Source organism: Phyllostomus discolor, chromosome 8 (assembly GCF_004126475.2).
Source record: "Phyllostomus discolor isolate MPI-MPIP mPhyDis1 chromosome 8, mPhyDis1.pri.v3, whole genome shotgun sequence".
NCBI classification, from domain to species: domain Eukaryota; kingdom Metazoa; phylum Chordata; class Mammalia; order Chiroptera; family Phyllostomidae; genus Phyllostomus; species Phyllostomus discolor.
This window is the reverse complement of record NC_040910.2, coordinates 6,487,784-6,507,407: the sequence shown is the minus strand read 5'-3', so window position 1 is coordinate 6,507,407 and position 19,624 is coordinate 6,487,784.

The window sequence follows — 19,624 nt, the reverse complement described above, 5'->3', positions numbered from 1 at the left end:
CATGACTAACCTCGGCTCCTCAGACCACAGCCTCCCAGCCTCACAGCCTCCCGAATGGAGGCGAAGTGGCCCTCATCTTTAGACACACGAAAACAGGGATTTGCCAAAAATCGTGCGTTAGCATAAACTGTCTGCGGTGGCCTGAGGCCGCAAGCCTGCAGAGACACTCTCGGTGGGTAGGACCCTCCAAAGGCTCAGCGGTCATCTCCCGGGACCCGACAGGCAGGACGGAAGACTGAGGAAACAGGAGGGGTTTGAGCAGCCCAGGCCCCCTGGGGAGCCCTTTCCCACGCATTTCCCTAAACTTAGGTTCTGCTATTTACAAAATGAGGTTCATTGCAAATGGTAAATGAGATCATGTATATAGCAAGTTTCTGGCATATGACTCATAAGAATTTTTTTGGTATAGTTCAAAATGAGAAACAGAGCCTGCATAGCCTTGGCAACATCAAAATATCCGTATGGTTTTTATATAGCAAATAAACAGGTAATGTATTGATTTTCACAACACAATATTCTCTCTCCAGCGTGGTTATTCAGCAGTGCTGGCACCTACTGGAGACTCTTACCATCAGGGTGGGTCCCCAGCATGAGCAGGCTGCACCCTGCACGAGGGCACCCAGCCGAGGGGCAGTAAGGGATGAGACAGTGGCCCATGTTTTGCCTGCCAGTTTGCCAGAAGCTCCATCTAACTCAGAAAATGTGGGAAATGGTTTTGTGTTTTGTTTTGTTTTTTTTTAATTTCACATATAAGAGCTGTGAGAGCTAGCAGCAGCCTTCTCACTATTGTTATCTTGACTCCATGTCACGGTGACAAAACTAGTAATTTCATTAATAGTGGCTTAAGACATTCTATGTCAAGATTACAGCTCTGGATCCACTTGAGGAAATGTGAGCATTCTAAATATTCGCCATATAAAACACTACACCTATAACTCACTTAATGACATGATGTACTCCATGATGGATTGAAGCTCTTTTATTTGGAATAGGAGTAAGTGGTTGATAGTCTTCAAGAAATGTGCACCAGGAAAATACTCTGCACACACCACCAGACAACTTGCAAAAGCTGCAAAGAAGAGAGGTTGTTCAGACCCTCTGCCGCTTGTTTTAGCATTAAAGCCATCAGCTCTGGTGCCCAAGTCTCGGAAGGATTACCGTTCATCACAGGCAGCGCAAATTACCATGTATGCTGATGACATTTTAACGTTCGTGACAAATCCAGATAAATCTTGATAAGCTTTGTTGGATTTACCGGATTAATTTATGTAATTGTCAGAATATAAAATTAACTGTGAAAATCTGATTTGACACCAATGAATGACTTTTCCCTAAAGCAATTGATCACTTACCTGCCTTTCCCTGGGAAACTGCTCGAGATAACAATGAGATGATGCCAAGGGTTCTGTAATATAACAAAATCATAAATACTGAAAATAAAACCAGGCAAAGATTTACAAACAGAAATTTCCTGGCAGGTCATATTTGCCAGCATTTCATGTTTTGTCTCCTTTTATTCTCCTTTCCTTCTCTCTCTCGTCCAGGAGGTGTTAGTCAAGGATTTTCTTATCTAAACACTGTCCATCTTCTCAAAATATTTGTCTTCATAAGGCAGGTCATGAGAAATGAAGTGGCCATTTTTATAAGCTTCCCCATATCCAGGACAGGGCTAGAGTGCATACAAGGGAAAGAAGGGTGAAAATAAGGAGTCATGTTGCAGTCACCAGGGGGTTTTTCCCTCTGTTTCCTTGGTTTCTAGGTTGAAACAACCTGGGAACTAACAGCATCCATCTGTGTCCGCTTCTAGTGCTCACCAACTCCTGCCCACCCAGCGCATGCTCGGAAACATTCTGTCCAGTGGAATGAGATTCTACAACATGGAAGAGCAACTGTCAACAAGACTCTCACTCCTCTATTTTAAAATCCTATTTAAGCCATAGGACATACTATTTATGAACGGACTCACTCTCGTTATCCCCTTCTCGTCGGTGCAGACGGAAGATCTGACTTGGTGCGGTACCCCCGGGTCCCACGGCGGCTGGGGCTAGCTCACTGGGTAGTGGGGCACAAACTGAGAATTCCGGGGAGTTATGATTTCCTCGTGCAGATTCTAGCACCCTCTGCGTCTCCCTTCTCCCTCCTGCCTGGGACCCAGTCAGGATTCTGGGGGTGCAGCACTCAGCTAGCAACCGAAATTTCTGTCCCTCTACAGCCTGGGAATGACAGAGCATGTGCAAACAGGGCAGTAGGATTTTCCATTATTTGCAGCCAAACACCCTCTTAACCGATGAAAGCAGCATCTCTGTGTCTTGTGCAAGAAAGATATTCCACACAGCATCTTTCCTATGGCATGACGCACCGTCTCCACAACTGCCAGACACAGTAAAATGTGGTTAATTTTTACATAATGTTCCCAGTACAGTGCCATTTGCCATTTACGGTAAAAAACAAAGCCATTAAGACGGTTGAGTGTGTGCACGAAAGCGACCCCAGAAGAGCGGAAATGGCGATTGTGAAGACATGCCTCATCGGAAAAGGGCTGCTCCGCGGCAAGCGCCGCGCTGGCTGGGCGAGAGGACAGGGCGGGCAGATTAATCACCAGACTAATTGACTGGCTTTTACATCCAATTCAATACGTCTCCAAATATTGCTTTTCTCACGGCCAAGTGCAAGCTCAGTGCTCTCACAAAGCAAGCACTGCGGTGATGTCTGAGTGTAGAACCACAGAGCACACGAGAAATTTTGACCAGCAGCAGAATGCATTCCGTGGTTAAAAAAAAAAAAAGGAATATGTGTCTGGCTTCTCACACAGTGCAGCAACATTTCCATATCTTGTTTACTTCTTCTTGGGAAGACAGACAATTTTTACAGAGCGAGGGAAGGGAACAGGCAAACTGGTCATCGTGACACTCATCAGCTTCTCACCAGCCAGCATTTGTCCAAACTCTCCCCGGCAACCGCGCCGCATGTGAAATTAGGCAATGCCAAAACCGCTTCAACCTGGCAGGAGTGCTAGTGTGTGGTGACCGTGACCCACCATCCGGGACCCCTCCACCGAGGGGACAGCCACTGCTCACAGAACAAGGTGTAGCTGGTGGCGGCAAGCTCTGCCGGAACAAAAGGTCACCAACACTTGCTGCGCACCCATCTGTCTTATGCAAAGCAAAACGCTTCCCTTACGACGACATTGTAAAAGGGGCTGTCGATACAGGGCAAGAGACTGCTTACTGAGGGCACCCATCCACACCAGAATGAACATCATATTGTTAATTGCGGCTGGCATGCAATTTGCAAACACGCTCAAGTTATTTGTGTTTCTAACAGCCACCTGAGGTCTCGTTGTGGCTCCTTAAATCTGCCACGATTTTCTGAATGAAGTTTTATGGGCACATTTAAGAAAACAATTAGAAGTGCAAATAAAGAATTCCCTAACATCCCCGCATCTTGTGTGATTGAAACGCTGGCAGCAAGCCCCGTGGAAAGAGAGCTCAGGCTTTTTCCCATCCCCACCCCCAGCACTGTGCTGACAAGCCAAACCAGGTAAGAAAAGGTGCAGCTGGCATCTGGGTTATCTCCTTTCAGAGACATCCTGTAACATTAAAAATTAATCTTGTTACCTTTGATTTTTCCCCTGTACCTTCTCTGTTTAGTCTGTGAGATTACTCTTCTAAGACGGAAATCACAAATTCTTCACAAAGACGCTACGATGCTATTTGGCTACAGGAGGCACTGTGCTTTCGTATTCTCTTCACCGTCACCCAGGCCCTCCTTGCCACATGCTTATAGGCACCTGAATTATATGTACACACGGTATGGAAGTACAGCCCAAACCCATTGCCAGCATCCTCAGAAAGCAGGGCTTGCTTATAAATGTGCTCAATAAAAGCGGAAAAACAGAGCTGAAAATACAGCACGAGCACCAAGCCCGACAGGGAATCCATCACCAGCTCTGCCCTCAAGGGGGAGGACACAGGTACAAAACAACAGTAATCCCAGGAGAAACGGATGTGTCACAGGAGCAGCAAAAACGTGGTGAGCCAGGAGTCCGAGGGGGGACCCCTCCTGGCTCGACCTGCAAGGCCGAGGCCAAAGGGCCTGAGAACAGCTGGGGCAGCAGAGCCGCACAGGACGGAGGACACAGAGGGGAGGACAGAAGGGAGCTGCAGAAGCACGGCACGGCAAGGATGGCAGTTTGTCGCGAGAACGTGAAGTTGTGGGGAACAAAGGAAGTTCCAAATAGGTAGATGGGCTCAAGACAGCCATGGGCCTGGTGCACACTCTGCACACACAAGCACCTGGGAATCTGAATGTGAGGTGGGGCAAACGCCACTAAGACCTGTCCCGGAGGTCCGAAAAAGGCAGTCTAAGAGACTGGAGCATTACCTGGGGGGTAGTCATGACGATATTTATGACACTGTCATAGTGCCACACAGAGGCCAGAAGGGCAGTCTGGAAGTAGCTTCTAACACTGATGTGCAGGCACGTGAGTCTGGCAGCTTGTCCAGCGTCTCCAGTACGCAACACTACTCGCACTCGGCTCACCAAGCCCAGGTCTTTCCCTCAACCAAACCTGCAAGAGGCCTGGGGCTCACTCTCCTCCAGTAGAAACACAGAAATCAGCCAAGCACACAGCCCCATGGCCAGGGGACCAATGGCTTTCCCTTCCATTCGGGACTGTTCCGAGATTCGGAGCAAGGCTTTCTCCAACCTCTTTGCAAGGTTTCAGAGTTCAAACCGCTTTAAACCCCTATGCCTACCTGTAACAATTCCAACTCCTCAAGTGTCCCCAAGGCGTTGCAGCAAACGGAAGCGATAATAAGAGATTTTCACACGGAGAGGAGACCCATATATGTCAATATAATTCAATTACACAGAAGCTAAAAGGAATACGGGTACACATATCGGTTCAACACAACGCCAATTCCAGCTCCTTAAACACCTGCCGGGCCCCGTGTTCTGCGAGATTTCACGCTGACGGGCCCTCCGCCACCCGAGGGCTCACGAGGTGCGTGGGAGCGGCATTTCCTGGCACAGCCCGGACGGAGCTGCCTGGGTTCGAGAAGCAGATGTTGCGGAGATGCTTGTTAGACAAGCACACTTCATGGGACGCTGGAGAGGGACATTTCTGCAGCTTCGGGGGAAATTTATCCCTGCGGAGGGCAACAGAAAAAGAAGCCTTTTGTCGCCCTCTCATTTCAGTGAATTATGTTTATGGAGTGCTTCTTCGGCTCTGAATCTGGTCTCGTTCCAAAGCGAAGAAGAGTTGAGTCCCAAGACCCTCCGTGGAATCTCATTACGTCCCCTGCCCCTTGTTTTCTGTCAAGACGTCTGCCTTCGAGATCTGCACAGTGCGGGCCCCGGGCACCACCCCGGACCCCCGTGCGCAGGTGCGGGGGTTGGGGGGGGGGGCTCATTCAGAGCAAGGCAGACAGAGGGAATGACATCCAGGCACCTGGAGACGTGTATTCTTTCAAGTGTTTCTGTTTCAGTTAATGCTCCATTACAGAATTCTTTATTTTTTCTTCGTTCTTTTTTTTTCTTGTTCCCCACCCCCCAATGATGGGACAAATAGAGAAGAGACTTCATTTTTTGCTAAACTGACATTTTTCTCATCTTTAATACTTTTGAATCTAAACATCAGGGTGACGACAGCAGCCAAGGAGGTTAAGTACATCTAGGGAAGGCCTAGGAAGCGGAATTAACCAATTTTACATCAGAAAGCACGTCAAAATGGGCTTTGGGCGCTCTTACTTAAACTCAGCTATTCAACTACATCTTCTTAACAAAGGAGATATTCTGTGGTGTGGGGGGAGGGTTATAGGGTTGTTATCAAAATGTACATTTATTTTAAAATTTAGTAAACAAATGTTTACAGAGTTTAAGTGCTTTATAGAATGGTTTATCATCCAGAAAATAAATTTCCAACTAACAACAATTAAACTCAACTAATAAATTATAGAAATGAAGAAATCATTCTTCCCAACACGAAAATAAACTCGCTCTCATGTGGTGTATAATAGTGCTGAGTAATTAATTTATTCCTACAGCAAACATTCACCGAGCCGACTCTGCCCCAGGCACTCTTGTGGGTATTAGTTATGCCAAAGTGAACAAAACCCTGAAAAAAAATCCCTCCATTCATTTAGCTCACATTCTTGCTAGACGAAAACCATTCAGTGAAACAAGGGGTACGATACAAGAAAAAATTACATGTGAATACCTGAGAACAGTTAATTGTTTAATTGTATAGACTTTAACATAACAGAGTACAAATACAGCAAATGGAGTTTGACCAGATCCTCAAAAGTAAAATCCTCGTCGTCCTGTGACATGATAAACTCTTTTCTCAGAGCCGTCTGTCCTGGAAAACCCTAGAAAGGGGGCCGATGTTCCACGTAAACACCTACAATAACAGGTCAAGTCATGATTCTTGGGACTTCAAAAATTAGAACGTGAACAGGATGTCATTTGTTTTAACAAAAGAAAAGATTACTTAGGGACAGTAGAAGAAAACACCCTTCAGAAGTTAGCTGCCACACCTGTCACACAACCGACAGTTGGGACTCAAAGCCACGGGTCTCTCTTTCCAAAGCCCCTCCCCCAACACCTGGCTGCGGCAGAAAGCAGTCAAGGGAGAGGCTGTGATGGAAACTCAAAGGTAACTCCTGAGACAGCAATGTCTTAAAATCCCCAATTAAGTGACCATGAAGGACAGTGCTCAACCACCGAACAACTGAGTTCTCCTACGATGTCCAACTTTACAAAGGTCAGAAGCAGTAACACACCCACTCTTACCGTGGAGAGCACTGAACGCTTCACACACATTACTCACTGCACCCCGATCTCAGGGGCCGGGCAGACGGGGTGTGGAGAGGACTGCGGGTGGACCTCTGGCTGCTCTCCTCACACATTTCAACCTTTGTCGCCTTCCCGCCTTTGCTCCTGGTTCTACAGAACTCCTGTGCGTCCGGGTGTCCAAGTCCCACCCTTCCCCTTCACCGTCAGCAGGAAGGCAGGCAGGCGGCTCTCCGGAGCTGAGGCTCCACGGAAAGGCTGTTTGCTCGTGGGAGCAGCAGCACTGCCAGGGCGAGTGAGGCTACATGCTTCCTCGTCCCCATGGAACGGCAGTGAGAGTCACTTCTCTCCGAAAGCCCCACCACGCTTTACCCGACTTCTCAGTCCACATCATCACGGGCCTATCCGCCTCTGCACTAGCCCCCAACAAAGAGCCAAATACTCTTCACCGATCTGCCCGTAGGATTCCCCCCCAAACACCCCACTCCAAGAGCCCCGGTGGTGAGTCACGCCAGCCTCAGCTGTGGCTTCCCAGAAGGAAGAGGAAAATCACGCGGCTCAGGTGTTTCACACCGCACAGCAGGCCCCCTCGGCCCTTGCCCACACCTCTGCCCAGGGCCCCTGGGGACTCTCTGTTGGGCAGGCACTCCGCACCGGCTCCCACACCCCCTCGCTCCCAAGTCTACATGGCTGATTCCCATCCAGGCTCCCAGAGCAGGAGCCGGGGTTGGCAGGAGCCTGCCCAGATAGGACTGCCCTCAGGGGCCCTTCCCTTGCCTTTGTCCCTGCGTGGTTTCCGTGGGGTAAATCACAGGGACCACTATGTCCTTACCCACACAGTCATGGCATATCAGTTTCCCGCTTGTCTCTGCCCAACCCTCCTGCTCCAGTCCTGTGTGACAATAAACATAACAATGAAAATAATTACGATGCTGGCCCCAGTGTTCTTTGAGGACAGCCAAACTGAACGCTCCAGTAGCCTTCTCTGTGCCTTGCAAAAAGGTCTCCCATTTGCACCCACCACGACCTCCAGCCACACTGGTGGGCGGAGGGCAGAGGTGACATTTTTCTGGTGCATTTGCATACATATTCCCTTCTTACTAGAGTATAAGATCTTTGAGGGTGGGCTCAGGTTCGTATGTGTCTTGGATACCATATTCCATTCTCTCCATTTATATTACATAAAAAAGAAAATTGTATAGATGGGGCAATTACTAAAGGGATGTTTAAGGTTTACTGTACTTCTCCCCAGTGGCTCTATAATGCACACCCTTTAGAGCTGCCTGACAAAGCTTCTCCCATCTGAGTCCAGGGTCCGATAAGCCAGAACGTCACTGGTTTTTATTGACTGAAAAGGCCAGGAGTGAAACTCTGTATCACTTTATATAACACCACCAGTTTACATATCTATTGCCAGCATCACTGAGCTTTTAGGAAGCAGATCCAAGGTAAAACCTTAGAAACATTCTCTGAGAAGCTATTGACAAGGGCACAGTTTAGCCTATCTTAGGAAAGTTCTGCTTTTAAAGGTCAACACACCACTAGAATGAATTTTTTCAATAGCATGCAAGTGGCAAAGCCTCCCTCCTAAACATCGCTGCACACAGCTGCTTGCTTGCTTGCTTGCTTCTGCATGATCCTCAGCGTCAGCCTTAAGTAACAACAAAGATTACAACCAATGAGGAGCACCATCATATACAGTATCTACCATTTACTGAGTACTTCCCTATGTGCTAGTCACTGTCCTGTTTTTCATACATTACCAAACTAAACAGAATGCTATCAAATGTAATGTTATCTGAGACAGGTAAGATTGTCCTCATTATGTAGTTAGGAAGCTGAAGCACAGAGAAAATGCTTGTGGGAAACATGAAATCCAGCTCTGAAGAACGGTGCTCTGTGCTGCAGAGAGGCCTGGACCAGGGAGCTCCGGCCTGAGCGTCCATACGTATGTCACCGTCCCCTGCCTGGCAAGGAGTCGTCCTGGAAGGAGCCTCGTCCCCCTGGGCTGCGGTCACTCCACTTCACTCCCATCATGCGTGGTGTCTGAGCAGGTCTGCCTGGCTTGACCTCCTCCTTGGCTGGTTCCCAGGCTCCCTCTGGGACCAGTAACGGAGGCGACCACCGTCGAGTCCGGCAGTGGCCCCGGTCCCCTGACCAGGCCTGGCTCCTCTGGTGCCCAGACTAGACGCTGCGCCCGACCTCTCCTCAGTCACAGACCCGTCTCTGAGCCACCCGGGATGACCCTGAAAGTCCCCGTGGCCAGGGAAGGTTTAGGACCCCAGGGTGTGCCAGGACTCTAAAACCGTTCTAGGGGAGGGGGGACACAGACCTCCGTGAGCTGTCAGGGATGTTCTACCGGCTCGTGGACGGAAAAACTTGCACCTTAAAGGAAGTCAGGGTGAGGGGATTAAAGTTCCCAGGGAACCCATAGCCTTTACATTCATTAAAAACAAATCCAAACCCACCATATAAACAAATAGGGACAGCAATGGCATTTTCCACGTCTAAAGTTGGCAATCATAGGCATTTACAGTTACCATCATCCATCTACAGTATCTTATTCATAGCATTTTATGTTTTCATTCTTGTTTTCCCTCCTCTGCAAATCTTTTATGTCACCACATAACTCATTTGAAGGAACTATTTGACTCGAAGAAAAGACATATAGTATGCAAAAACAAACATTTTTTCCAGCTTTTGCTCATTTCTTTAAGAAATAATCATGGAAACGGCAAACATGATAAAAGCTAGTGTTTCCTGAGTGCTTGGTACACGCTTGACATGATTCCCATTGTTGCCGGTGTCGAGTTGTAGAAGAAGGAAATGGGGTTAGTAACACCGTAGCAAAGAGTGTGTGTGCGGCATGTGGGAGCCCAGGAAGCTTTTTCAGTTGCTGGAATGCCCAGAGATCTTGACCCTTCGTCTTACCTAGGAAATCGATAATGCTACAGCCAAGTTATAAGGAAACCTAGAGTCTTTAAGGACCTGTGAGTTCAAAAGGGAATGAAATGAGAACTGAGAAGAGACAAGGTGTGCAAGCAGAATTTAAGGTTGAACCTCTGGTTGCTGAGAGATGTGGAGGAGACGCTGACTCTTGGGAGGTTATTTTGCGGGTCGAACGTGCGTGCCCCTGACTGAGGGACCAAGTCAGATGCGTTCAAGAAGGACCGTTTTGACTGGTACCAAGATGACTTCTAGAAACTTGGAATACTATCTAAAGAAATTAGCCATCCTGAGATTTCAGGAGACATTAGAATGCACTTTATTTTAAGAGGACAATACTTTCCAGAGTGAGGGGAAATCTTAAGCCAAGGAAACCACAAAGAGCCACATCAATGCCTCTCAAAGTCATGCCTCACAAAAGAAACACATTGATCCGAAGCCAACGGCGGGGGGGGGGAGGGGCGGGGAGAAAGAAGCCATAAGCTAGAAATGCTTGGAAGAAGCATGAATGTCACTAAACATAGGCAAAGACCTTCAGCTTCACTACTAGTGGGAAACATTTAAATTAAACAATGGAGAGTTATAGTTGTTCATTCATCTCCTGGACTAGCAATACTTGAAAACAGTATCACCACTTATGTGTTGAGAATGTGGAGAAACAAGTCTTTTCATAAACTTCCAGTTAAGGAATAAATTAGTATTACTTTTTTAGAGCGATCTGACAATATGTTTACAATTTTAAACGTGTTATACCTTTTCACGTCAATTCCCCTCCCGGAATTTATTTACAGGAATACTTGAACAAGTTCCCAAAAAATGAATACTGTAGCATTGTTGAGAAAGTTGAAAATCTGATGTAATCCAAATGTCTACCGACGAGAAGTAAGTTATATTAACGTAAAACATATTTTTCTGCTTTAGGGAAAGCCCAGGCAGTAAGGAAAATAGGGCATCTCTGTGTTGCTTATACTTCTTATCACGTGTTTGCATGGACTTCATGATACTAAAAATGACACAAAATAGATGATGATAGTTACTCTCCAACTGTACCAACTTAAAACTAGTTCCACTGCAGTAAGTTACCCATTTACTCACTCAACAAGCATTTCTGAGTGTCTGTTCTGTACAGTGGCCATTAGAAAAGTGTGTAAACAGCTTCTCAAGTTCCCTTCTAGCTCTTTGAGTCAGTTTCCTTACTTGAGTTCACTGAAGATGGGTGTTTGTTAGTATTTAAGAAAATGAGACGTTAGCATCTCTGGTATAAGAGGAGAATTCATCTTCGGCCTAAAAACCAACACAAAAGAAAAGAGTCACAGGCTTGTCGGGAAAGATCGGGCACGGAGTCGGTGGGCAGTGCCCGAGGGCTGTCTCTTGCCATGCCACAGCCCACCTGTTGCTTTTGTGTTGGGCGTCTACGGAGCCGGAAGAGGAAAGTCACTGCCTTGCAGTGTTTATTTGCTCTTTAAAACGTCTGAGTTATTTCTTTTCATCATTACATAGGTAAGAGGAAAGGAAGAAAGGGAGATTTTCTCCAGTAGCATGCATGCACGTTCATAAAAGAGCAACCGGACAGGACTAAAGGTCAAGCGACTCACGCTGGTGAAAACATGTCCACGTGTTGCAATCTTTTCTTTACGGTGGACAGGAAGCCCTGCCCTGAAACTCCCGAGAGCCCCTCACAGTCCCGGCTGCCCAGCCCTCACCCAGGAGGACTCCCAGTCTCCCTGTGACTCAGCCACCCCGGGTCAATGCCTGTCCCAGCAGAGGAATCAGGATCCCGCTCCAGGGCATGGCCGCCAACCCAGAAGGGTCTGGGCCAATCCTCGCCAACGCTGAGCATTTGGAATATCACCTTGGGGAATCATTTACGAGGTCTGTCCAAAAAGTCCTGCCATTTTTAATATAACGAGAACGGTTTGTGTGACTTGATGTAAGCTGGCAGCCAAGGAGAGTGGGCTGGAATGCGCATGTGTGAACAATGACGCCTTCACTGCACTAGTCAGTGGGGGCAGTAGACACTGTTGAGTGAGCATGTGTATTGTGTGGCCATCGCATTCAAAATGACTGAGCGAGAAGAGCAACGAATCTGCATCAAGTTTTGTGTTAAGCTTGAACATTCCTCTGTGGAAACTATTTTCATGATTCAGAAGGCCACAGCTATAGGCAACTGGTGATTGGCAGCTTCATCACAACAACTCGACCACTCATGCATCACATCTCATGCCGAGTTTTTCCGCAAAACATCAAATCACCCAAGTGACTTAACCCCCTCCATCCCAGATTTCACACCCTGTGACCTCTGGCTTTTCCCAAAACTAAAATCACCTTTGAAAGGGAAGAGATTTGTCGGGAAAGTTAAAAAGATTTGTCTCAGACATTCAGTGAGATTCAGGAAAACATAACAGGGCAGTTAGTGGCAATTTGGAGAACCGTGTGAGGTCCCAAGGTGCATACTTTGCAGGGGACTGAGGCGTTATTGCCCTATGTACAGCGTTTCTTGTATCTTGCATCCTCTTCAACAAATGTCTCTATTTTTCAAATTACATGGCTGGATACCTTCTGAACAGACTTCATACATTTCACTTCTTCCCTTTAACAATTGGGTAGCCATGGCCTGTGCAGGCACTCAGAAATCTCCTGAGAGGCTGCCATCCTCACCATCGTCACCACCTGGCTCCTCACCTGGGTGCTGGCCAATCCCCGGATGCTCCGCTGTGAGCGTTCTCACCCTGAGACACACACTGCCCTGAGGCACCCACTCTGTGCCTGTCACCCCACAGCTACACAAGCCAGGCGGTGACCACCGCCTCCCAGCGGCTTTGGCCAAAGCTTCAGAGCTCCCCAGTGTAGCCTGTGTGGGGCAAAGTGCTGGATTCTTAAAATCTGTTCTATATAATTAATGTTCACTTTTGTTATCTTAATATTTCCATCATTGGCATTTCTGTTCAAGTCCTGCTTTGTGTGTTCTGCTTTTTCGGTTTTCAGAATGATTTTGGACACTTTGCTCCCTGTACTGGCTCTTACCTAACAGGACTCCCTTTCCATCCCTGATCTGTCCTCTCATTAAAATTCAGCGTCCACTCCAGGCTCCGCTCTGATTGACTGAGTGGTTCTTGCCTGCGCTCATGTCTGGCAGGCGGTTAATAGTAATTAAAGATTCCCCTCATCTGTTCATAGGGCTCTCTGACAATCAACAAGAAGTCACTTTGATTGATGGTCACTGTCACGAAAATGGGAAGGACGGACATCTTAACAAATTTTCACGAAGCAATATTCAGTAGATGAAATGTTCCAAATGCATGTCCAGACATAGTTAACCTCAAAGAAGTGTTTTTTCAAAAGGACAACGTGAGCTTTTATTGTCTGGCAACCGTATCAAAGTAAAGCCCGGAATAGGAATTCGAAAGCGTGTCTGAGCCTGAAAAATCCCAAGGTTCCCTTTCCCCTCCTCATTAGCGGGATCTCTTTGGTGGTGAGCGGGATCAAGCAGAAATCTACAGCAATAACGCTGGTGGCGAGGCCATCCTGGCTGGTGAGAAATTAAGACAGGAAGTAAATCCTGTGGGCTTTAAAATAATGAGGAGGAATGGCAAAGCCAACAGCGCTGGGTAAAGGGCACGAACGGCTAAAGAGTCGCCATGGGTCATCATTGGAAAACATATTATTTCAGGATACATTATCTTGATGTAGTGCCTGCTGCCGGAGGTCTGTGGTACCACTCATGCTAATAAATCATGCCTCGGGATGACAGCCCGAGCACCTGTGTTTCATCATACCGCGGGAAACCTTGTAAATTACCCAGAGAAGCAACTAGTGACCGTGTGGCCGAGCTCTGAGGATCAGTCAAAGCCTCAGTCTATTAGGCCCGTTTCATTTTATTTGCAGGTGCGTTGAAAGAAGTAGGGAACGCTGCAAAGAAAAAAAAAAAAGAGCCCCAGCCTTTTGATTAGTGTTTAATAAGAAGGGCACAGGGTGGCTGGTGCAGACTCCTAATGGCCTGCAGATAGAACATGTCCCCAGTGGGACCCTCCCTGCTTCTACCTGTCCATTGGCCAGGCTGCAATTTAGCTTATAAAAGCGACAGGACAACTTCAAGGGAGTGAGCCTGTGGCAGGCACGGAAGCCTCGCTTTGTGCGCTTGTGCCTGGAAGCTTTGTTTCAGAGAGAAAGTTGGCTTCTGAATTCACTCGGTGTGTCACTCTTTTCAAAACTTTTGACTCTATAACTTCGTCTCAAACAAATTGGCCCGAAAAAGAAATGTGCCACAGTCCGTTATACTTTCCCTAGCAAATCCATCAAAGGGACCAGGCTCACTCTTTTCTACCCTTAACTTTTTATTCCAACTACTTCTGCATTGTTATAATAACCTCTGTATTCTTGAACCTGCGCCAGAGGAAGATGTAAGCGGAAGCTGGGGGAGAAAGGATGTGTGTGCACTGCTCCCTTCGATGGACCTGCCAGCCGTAAGCTCCACGTCCGCAGGGGACAACCCGCACTGGTGCTTTTGTTCAAGCACTTCTTGATTTAAAGTTCCCCTGCCATTAAAATAAAATCTAGTGCTCCTGACTCAGGTGAAGATGACATTTAACCGTGGAGGCCCGAGTTTCTGACTACCGACAGACCGTTAATCTGGCCTGAATATCCGAGGCTCTCTTCTGAGGTCATATTTCTTTCCAGGGAGGGACTCGAAATACACCTGCTGGGCTTCCGCACACGAGGCCACAAGCCCAGATTTCTGCATGCCAACTTCTGGAGGAGAGGAGAAAAGGAGTTGTGATTATCTCTAATTGTCTATGCGTATCATAGCCAGATGGCCATAATTCAGGGGGGAAAAAAAAAAAGACAGCTCTCTTCCCTGTCATTCTTTCAAAACCATGAGGTGGGTAGAGACATGCAGGAAGCAACCGACGCCCCCTTCACATACTCCCTCTCTGCCGGATACGGGGAGTCATTCCTGTGAGCACACCCACGGACAGATCCCCACTTTGCGCCTCTGTGTGAGTGGCTGTCCAGCGAGGTCTCAGTGATTCAGAAAGCCTGCCATATTCTGGGTAATTTCCATTCTGCGTATCCCTCACGCTCTATCATCATCTCTTCACTTGCTGTCTGCTATTTCTGGCCGTGCCATTGCCAGGGTGACAGAAAGAAGCATCTCCCATTAGCGGCCCCCTCTCCGCCGGCCGTGCCCATGGCACTTCAAGCAGGGCTGCTGCAGAGAGCACTCCATCAACTCCCACCTCTCAGAGCTGTCAGCCCGCGATGATATATCTACAAAGGGGTTTCGGCGCTTTATAAGCAAATAATGCCTCCTCCAAAGCACATATTAACTGAGCAAACAATACGCCTTAATGCAGCCTGTTCATTTGCATATTTACACAGAAGCCCCTGCTGCTTATTTGCCTAAGATAATGAAAGTGCATCCGAGAAACCTTCTCCACTGGAGCCTAAGCGCACAGGCGGAAAGCGTGATGGGTTGATTGAAAGTTTTAATTTTTTTTCTCTGGGGGAGAGTCATCATTTAGATTAATTTAGGTGACCCTCAGTATCTGGTAAAAGAGAGAGCACTGCTGACTTATGTCAGAATGTGCTGCCAAATACTCTTCAGTCCGCAGTGAGGTTAATAACACCTGTGGAAAGACCGGGTGCTCCTGACTCGAAAAGCTGTGGAGTGTAACAAAGTCGTGCAGGAGGATGAAATCCTAATCCTGGAAAGCAGACTGAAAAGATACCTTTACTATCAACTGCCCACAGAACAAATGGTCCCTCAGACACCCCGGTAAACTAGTTCAGAGCAGCACCAACAGATCTCACCTTTCTAGATTCTCTCAGTCTCAAGGATTGTCACCCCCTTAATATTGTTTTCACAAAATACTCCTAAAGATGGTTTCTGCAGTACATCCTCATCAGGCACGCTTCCCCAAATCCTTTTTGTATAGATAAGCAATGGGGATCATCAGATGCTCAGCATTTCCTTTTCTCGGGTACAATGAGTTCGGTTTATCATAAAAATCATTAACTGAAGTCAGTGGAGAAAGGCATCAGGATTAGAAAGAAGGAAACAACACTTTGTATTTGCATACTAAATGATCGTGAATGCAGAAAAACATAAGGAATCTACAGAAAAGCCACTACTGAAACTAATAGGTAAATTTAGTAAAGTAAGGTCATAAAATTAACATACAAAAACCGACTATATTTGTATACACTAGTAACGAACATTTGGAAAAGGTAATTTAAGATCAATACGATTTGCAATGGTATTAAATGTCAAGACAATCTAGTTTTGGAATAACTATGAACGAAGACACAAATAGAAAAGAGTGGAGAGTACAAAAATAGATCTGCATATACAAGGTCCGTCCAGAAAGTATCCAGCCATGTCCAATGGAAAATAGAGACGTTTATTGAAGAAGATACGAGACACAAGAAACATTGTACACAGGACAATGATGCCTCAGTTGCCTTCAAAGTAGGCACCTTGGGACCTCGCACAGTTCTCCCAACTGCAGCACAATGTTCCTTCTGCTCTGGTAGCAGAAGCCATGGAATGAATTTTGCCACAGGTTTCATGCCAAGGTCCTGTGTTAAAATCTTGGATACAGTGTTTTTTGGAATCCCCAGATCAGCGTCTAGTTCTCGCACTTTCAGTCAATGATCTTTGTTGATTGCAGCCCATACACGTTCAACATTCTCAGGTGCTCTGCTTGTTGCAGGCCTTCCAGAATGTGGTTCGCTTTCAACAGATTCTCGACCGTTCTCGACCATCTTTGAAGCATTTGTGCCACACTTTTATTTGTGCTGCACTCATTGCATCGTCCCTGAAAGCCTTCTGAATCATCCAAAGATTTTCTGCAGAGGAATGTGCAAGCTTAATGCAAAATTTGATGCAGATTCGTTGCTGTACTTGTTCAGTCATTTTGAATGTGATGGCCACACAGTACACATGCTCACTCAACAGTGTCTACCACCCCCACCTATTAGTGCAGTGAAGTCATCATTGTTCACACATGTGCATTCCAGTCCACTCTCCCTGGCCGCCAGGTTACACTGGTGTCGCACACGCTGTTCTCATTATATTAACAGGGGCTCGTCTTTTTTCCGGACAACCTCATAGATGGTAAATATGTTTTAGACAAAAATTCAAGACAAATCAATGGAGAAGGGAAAGGTCTTTTCAACAAATAGCACTGAATAACTATTTAAATGTACGGAAAAATAAAAAAACTTTGACCCCTTACTCACCATGCACAAATTTGATCTGAGGTGAAGATAGACCTGAACTTAAAGCTAAAATCCTAAAGGCTTTAGAAGAAAAAAATAAAAGGATATTTATATGACTTGGGGGAGAAAAAGATTTTTTAGGGAACACAAAAGTACTGACCATGAAGTACTAATTTTATCAGAATTTAAAACGCATCCAAAGACACTTAAGAAAATGAAATACGAAGCTACAGACTGGAAGACAATATTTGCAATGCTCTTATCTGACAAAAGATTGATATCCTAAATATATAAAGAACTCATTGATAAAAAAAAACAACCCAATTTAAAAAAACAGAAAAAGTTTTGAATTCACACTTCACAAAAAAGATACAGACGATGGCAAGTAAGCACAGGGAAGGATGATCAACATCATTAGTCATCAGGAAAATGCAAACTAAAACAAGAATGAGGTGCTACTCTGTACCCACTAGAAGAGCTAAATCACAAAGACTCTCAGAAATTGCTAGCAGTGGTATAAAATGGTTCACCCAAATATTAGAAAACTGCATGGCAATGTTTTAAGTTAAACACACACTTACACTATCATCTACTCCATGCTAGGCACTTAACTAAGAAAAATGAAAACAGGGCCACACAGAGACTTGTACAGAAGTGTATAATGCAGTTTTATTAATAATGACCAAAAAGTATGAAAAAACCTACATACTAGCAACAGAAAAATGAAACAAATAAAATGTGGTATGTTAGATAATGGAATACTAATTAGCAATTTTTTTTAATGAACTGGTGATCCATGCAAACCATGAACGAACCTCAAAAACAGGTCCAGTGAAAGAAGCTAGACACAAAAGAGCACATACTCTGTTATCTACCAGGAGAATGAAGTTCAAGAACAAACAAAAATAACCCACAGTGCTAGAAATCAAAGCAGTAGTTGACTGTCACAAAGAAGGCTCGATAGAAACTTCTGGGATGGTGGAAATATTCTCTGTCTTGTTTAAGTTGGTGGTCACGTGAACAAATGACGGCCACATTTGTCTAAGCTCATTGACCTGTACCTTTAAGATTTGTGCATTTTGCTGTATGTAATTTGACCTCAATCAGAAGAGAAGAAAAATAATCACATAAAAAATACAGAGACTCAACTCTATATAGCCCATGCCCCAAAACATAAAGTGGCATCTATAATCTAATTAAAAACTAACAGTATACTTAATTAGTCACTGGAGACTGAGTACATACTAGGAAACTTTTGGGGTGAGCATATTTAAGGGGTTCTTCTCATTTTCTCCTCATGGTAATCATATGAAGGCACATTTTTTATCATCATCCCCCACTTTACAGATGAGGAAACCGAGACTCAGAGGGATTAAGGAATTTGCTCAGGATCACAGAGCTAATAGGTAAAGACAAATCTGGATCTATCTATAAAAGCTCAGTCAGTTCTTATATTTAAGATCTGAAGATCTTCAAAAAAGCATTCTTTTAGGGCTTTAAATGAGTTCAATACCTATGCTCAAATTGATGAGAACTCTTGATTAGAAAAACATGTATCATATCTCAGAGGTGAAAAGTTCAAGGAAAAGAGAATGTATAAGTTCAGTGAATTTAGGATAACATTAGTCATGATCAAAATAGCAAAGATTTAATGAACACTAACTATATATCAGATATAATCAAAGCACTTAACAAACTTTAATTCATTAAATCCTCATGATGACTCAGTGATATAGGCTTTGTGACAGATGAGAGAACTGAGACGGGAGAGTTTCAGTCACCTGGTCAAGATGCACAGCAAGTAAGTAGCAGAAACCAGCAAGGCACTGGGGAAGAAAAGATGGAATAAAGAGAAGGAACCTATGGGGTGTCTGCATTCCTGAAAACTCAAAAAGGAGATGTTCCCTCCCGAGAACCGAGAACCGAGTCGAAAGTCAGCTACATTCAGAGTGTCCTCATGAGAACAGCCACAAGCGAAGGGAGTAGAGAGCCATCAGGGAGAGGGTGCACGTGTCCCAGTGCGTTCACCTTCAGGGAAGGCCTTCCAAGGCGCCTGGCTGGGATCTGTGCTTAGAATAAACGATGCTCCCACAAGAGGCTGGTCTCAGTCTTCCATTGTGATGGAATTCTCTTGCCAGGGAGGACTTCTGGAGGTAGCACAGTCATTGTAACTCAACCCACATGGCCTTTGGCTTTCATGTAAACCAACCAGGTACTTGTGAATTCACGTAACTTCCCTGGTTCCACAGCTGCATGAAGTGAAACCCCACCCAGGTGGAGGGAACAGGGATGCACATGCCCCTCGTATGGCAGTGGACAGTTTGGGCAGGACCCTCCCTGGCCTTGCTGCCATCGAGACGACTGGAGGCCACTCATTGGGGTGAGGAGAGGTAGATGGTGGAGACCAAGATGAGCATGAGAGTGTCTTCTATTGTGAGATTATGAAACCATCCCCATCAAACACACAATTTTGAATCAAAAAAGCAAATGCTATGAAAATTTGCCTTAGGAGGATACAAAACCAGTCGTCTTCCCCATGCAGCTCAGCCCCGCCCATGCTTCACAGGGGTAAACTGTCGTCACTTCTCTGAGGACTGACCCTGCCCAGGCAGCTTGGCGGCAAGGGAGCCTCCCCCAATCGCTCCCAGTAGTCAAGCAAGAG